Source organism: Triturus cristatus, chromosome 2_2, assembly GCF_964204655.1.
Source record: "Triturus cristatus chromosome 2_2, aTriCri1.1, whole genome shotgun sequence".
In the NCBI taxonomy this organism is placed as follows: domain Eukaryota; kingdom Metazoa; phylum Chordata; class Amphibia; order Caudata; family Salamandridae; genus Triturus; species Triturus cristatus.
In genome coordinates, this window is record NC_140582.1 from 770,898,875 (window position 1) to 770,903,979 (window position 5,105).

Consider the following 5,105-nt stretch of genomic DNA (forward strand, 5'->3'; position numbering starts at 1 on the left):
GAGAAGGTATTCCCCGGTTACTTTTGGGTCCAAGAGGGGGGAAAAGGAACAAATATATAAGGTTTATGCCTCTTAACCGACCTATCTAACTTTTGCTGGTAAGAACTCACAGAAGTCAATATAACAACACAGCAATATTCCCCATAAATACAATGTCTGAACAAACTTATTGCTTTTTTTCTTTGTTTTTTTATTTAGTAAGAAGCAAAAAGATTTTTTTGTATCAAAAATATATATTCATATTACATTTTCATATTTTCTTTGTTTGTGCTTTACAAAAATTCTAGAAAAGAGTAAATATAAGTTTGTTCAGACATTGTATTTATGGGGAATATTGCTGTGTTGTTATATTGACTTCTGAGAGTTCTTACCAGCAAAAGTTAGATAGGTCGGTTAAGAGGCATACACCTTATATAGAGTGGGAGACCTCCTCTTATCCTAATATAAACTTTGATACACACATTGAAAAATACAACCTAAAGTTTTGAAAACCAATACCAGTTAGAACAACCTATTCAGTAATTCCAAAATCTACATACGCATCCACTCATTCATCAACACTTCTATATAGTCACTCATACATGTACTCAGTCATCATATGTACTCATACACCTATACATCCTGTTACACACCTACACTCATACATAGAGTTACTCACACACATACTCACACATGCAAATAAACATCCATTTACTTGCATGTACAGCTATATACACACCAATACACTTACTACTGCAGAAACGTACACATACTTACTCTCTAAAACAATCACTTATAGAAACACATACTTATTTATACAGGAACTCTTCCAATCTCTCACTCTCATATATCCTCACTTATATACATCAATACTCACCATATACTAGTTCAAAACATATGGACTTACTCATAAAGACACTATCGAGACAGTCATTCACTCTCTTACTCACCTATACACACACTCATCCACCCATACTGTCCTGCTCACATACTGTCTTCAAAATAAATACAAACAGTGAGTCACTCAGTCATGCGTCCATACGCTAAGTAACATCCCCCACTGAACCATACAGACACTCATACTGATACTCTAAAAACGAGCTAATAACCCATATACACACTCATATAGCTACTCAACAACCCATGCAGCCACTTATCCAAAAAGTGAGACACTGATGCAGATATTTAAGTATTTAAACATTACTCACTAATACTTGTATTCACTAAGATACTGTTAAGTCAGTTATACAATTAATTTTCCACAAAAAAACCATCCATTTAGACACTTATTTACCCATTTTTTCTTCCATTAACCTTTAGATATACATATATAAAAAATATGTATTTTTCAGAAAGACACATATTCACTGGATGATGTCATCAAAGATGTCATCAGTGATGTCATTTGAGATGTCATCAGTGATGTCATGAGTGATGTCACTGACCATGTCATGAGTAATGTAATATGTGGCGTCATCAGCAGTGCATTGCGGGCCGGCGCGCGAGTTATAGTTAGCTGAACTAACTATAACGGGGGAATTTCAATGGTTTTGTACGAGTGAAATTTCCAGCTAACTATAACATGTGTGAAACCTATGGTTTTTTCAGTGAATTTGCAAGGTTTTTTAAATGCTAATTCCTAACTATAACGTGCGTGAAACCTATGTTTTTTTCAGTGACTATATATATATATATATTCACTTTAAAAACTATAGGTTTCACACATGTTATAGTTAGCTGGACATTTCACTCGTAAAAAACCAATGAAGTTCCCCCGTTATAGTTAGTTCAGATAACTATAACTCGCGCGCCCGCAACCCACTGCTCATGACGTCACATATTACATCACTCATGACATGGTCAGTGGCATCACTCATGACATCAGTGATGACATCATCCTTGTGATAGAGTGGCGGTCGCGCGAGTTATAGTTATCTGAACTAACTATAACAGGGGAATTTCATTGGTTTTTTACGAGTGAAATATCCACCTAACTATAACCTGTGTGAAACCTATGGTTTTTTAAGTGAATTTGCAAGGTTTTTTCAATGCTAATTCCTAACTATAACGTGTGTGAAACCTATGGTTTTTTAAGTGAATTTGTAAGGTTTTTTAAATGCTAAGTTATGTATGTATTATTATATTTTTTATATATTTATTTTACAATAAACTACCTATGTATATAGTTATAGATTGACTGTATCCTGAAATATGGAATGGCTCGTTTAAAATGTTTTTTTTTAAGGTTTTTCACCGTGCGCGCACCCCGCGAATTTTTGAATTTTTTTTTTACAAAAATGTCACCCTTCGTGGTCCTTCAGGGACCCCTGACAAAGGCTAGGGGGTCAGGAACTCCACCTTTCTTTTTCATTGTCACACACCAAACACACAAAATGGCGGCCGACACTTCCCGATTTCGACCAATTCGAATGTTGACTGACATGTAACCACCAATCAGAATTGCGCTCTCAATCGAGTAGCAAATCACAAAGTACAACAGTACACTGTTTGCGATTCCCAATGGAGTCGCAAATTGCATGCCTCATGCATATTAATTTGCGACCCCATTGGAAATGGCTGGCCCTCCCAGGGATGGTTGCTTGCTGGGCTAAGAAGACCACCATGTCTGGGACTGCCTTAAAGGAAAACGGGATGCATTTAAAAAAAAAAAAAAAACTTTGAAGTTTCAGTTTTTAAGGGCAGGCAGTAGTTCCTGGGACCAATGCCTGCCCCTAAAAAATGATTTTGCATGCATTCCCATAGGGGAAGGGGTCCCCTGGGTACCCCTCCCGGTTTGCGAGTGCCTTACCACACTTCTGAGAAGGGTGGTAAACTGCAAGTGTTTTGCGGCCGCAAAACATTCATACATTTGTTTAGGAGTCGCTATTAGGAAGGGACGCCCTTGGAACGCCCCTTCCTAATAGCGAGTGGCAAAACCTTTTTTGAGAGTCCCTAATTGATTAGTGACTCGCAAAATAGGTTTTGTAAATTGGGCCTAGTATTTTGCTGTTGCAAAGGGGCCGAAATCCCCTTTGAGACCTCAAAATATGGTCATACATCTGACCCTTGGTTCTTAAATTGCAGGTCTGAAAATGATACTTTTAGAAAGTTGACAACAAGGGGGGGGTTGGGCCCAAAGAACAGAAGCCAGGTAGGGCCGTAATACGTAATAACAAAAAGTGAGATCTGGCTGCTTGTTAACTTTCAAGCTATCTACTTGCAGAAAAGATAAAATGTAAACATTTTGGTTTGATCTGGTTATTTATTCAACCTTTTCATATATAAATGGTATGTCTTTTTTGGTTCATAAATGTATGAAAAGAGATCAACACTTATTCATTCCAGAAACATATACAGTACAAAAATGTCAAACAACATACATATGCTTATAACATGAGTGCATTCAACAAAGGACATAAACATTAATACACCAATTCCAATTCACAAAAATGACATCCCCTTTTCCCATAACATTTCATCAAGTAAGGGCAATGTCTAACACTGGGAACAATTTATGCAGATAGTAGGGGTTAAATTTTCATTGCATTTCCCTCAAACTGTACATAAGAAAACAAATGACAATTCCTCAGTGTTTAACGAAATGCCGACACGTTTCAAGACCCGGAAAAAACTCCAGGGGCTCTCATCAGGTTTTCTGATTTATAAATACTGGTGTAGTCTACAGAATAAATAACAAAAAAAAGGTATAGGTAATTTTGAGCTCTCCTATTCTCAAAACTAAAAATACATACTCCCCCTAATTTTTTTTCTTTTAGACAAAAAGTTACCTGATGGAGGCGACGTTCACCATCAGAAAAACTCCTATTGGTTCGTAAAGGGAGGTTCAAGCAATCCCTGTACAAATAAGAGCTTCTGTCAATTCATTATGTATTATAGAATTACTTTCATTCACTACGTGAATAACAGCATAGTCCTTAAGGCTCATACCTGAGCAGACGCGGTGATTTAACCTTGCTCTTATCCTGTGGTAGCATATCTGAGCAGACGCGGTGATTTAAATTTGCTCTTATCCTGTGGTAGCATACCTGAGCAGATGCCGTGATTTAACCTTGCTCTGATCTTGTGGTAGCATACCTGAGCAGACGCCGTGATTTAACCTTGCTCTTATCCTGTGGTAGCATACCTGAGCAGACGCCGTGATTTAACCTTGCTCTGATCCTGTGGTAGCATACCTGAGCAGACGTGGTGATTTAACCTTGCTCTTATCCTGTGGTAGCATACCTGAGCAGACGTGGTGATTTAACCTTGCTCTTATCCTGTGGTAGTTGCTTAGAAAACAATGTGCCTGCCAGAAGGCTTCTGCTAAATCTACAAAGAAATCCGCATTGAGATGTAAGCAGTGGCATAACAAAACTTGAGGGGGCCCCTGCAAAGTGCATGAAGGGGCCCCCTCCAACCACACTCAGGAGCTCCGCTGACAGGATACTGGGCTGAAGGGGCCCCCTACAGCTCGGCCCCCCACACCGCAGGGGCTGCGGGGGGCCTTTGTTAAGCCCCTGGATGCAAGGTTTATTTGCACTCACTCGCGGAGCATGCTTGACGAGCAGCGAAGCTCCAGATGTTTCTAAAAACAGTTCAAGCTTACTATACGCGATACGATCAGAAGTCAAATGCGTACCTGAACAGTACTTCTTTAAGGTTTTGACTTCGAAGAACGCTTCTATCACGATGTTGCACTCCAAATTGCTTCCGTGTCTCTGTAACAGAACGCATTGGAGTTTTAGATTAACATGTGCTCAGAGCGAGAGCGTATTCAGGCAAAGTGAAAACCTACACACTTACTTAAACGCAGCTAAGAATTCCTATTAATCAGCATCTTCCATCTTCCTTTCACAGCGCGAATGATCGCGTCAACGACAACTCTCGACATTTCCTGTTGGGATATATTTCAAAGCACTAAAGGTGTGCAATGAATCATGGGCATTGTGGTTCAGTATTAGCAACCAATGACAAAGTGGCTTGTTATTGATTCACTGAAAAGTAGCAAACACTGTGCATTATGGGTACTGCAGTTCTTTACTGCCAATGGTGTATCTTAATAAAACTTTAATGACAATAATGTTTTTGACAATTCTGTCATTTCGTTCAACCCCATTATAGTACTG

At 38.8% G+C, this 5,105-nt stretch overlaps 1 long non-coding RNA gene across 1 annotated transcript; it reads right to left on the reverse strand.

The window, feature by feature from the left end:
• Positions 1-3,233: 3,233 nt before the first annotated feature.
• On the reverse strand, positions 3,234-4,902 carry LOC146862753 (uncharacterized). Its single transcript, XR_014978504.1, has 4 exons — positions 4,783-4,902; positions 4,619-4,697; positions 3,768-3,834; positions 3,234-3,658 (listed from the first exon to the last, which is right to left on the reverse strand). It is a non-coding gene; the product is annotated as an uncharacterized LOC146862753 (long non-coding RNA).
• Between the last annotated feature and the right edge of the window lie 203 nt (positions 4,903-5,105).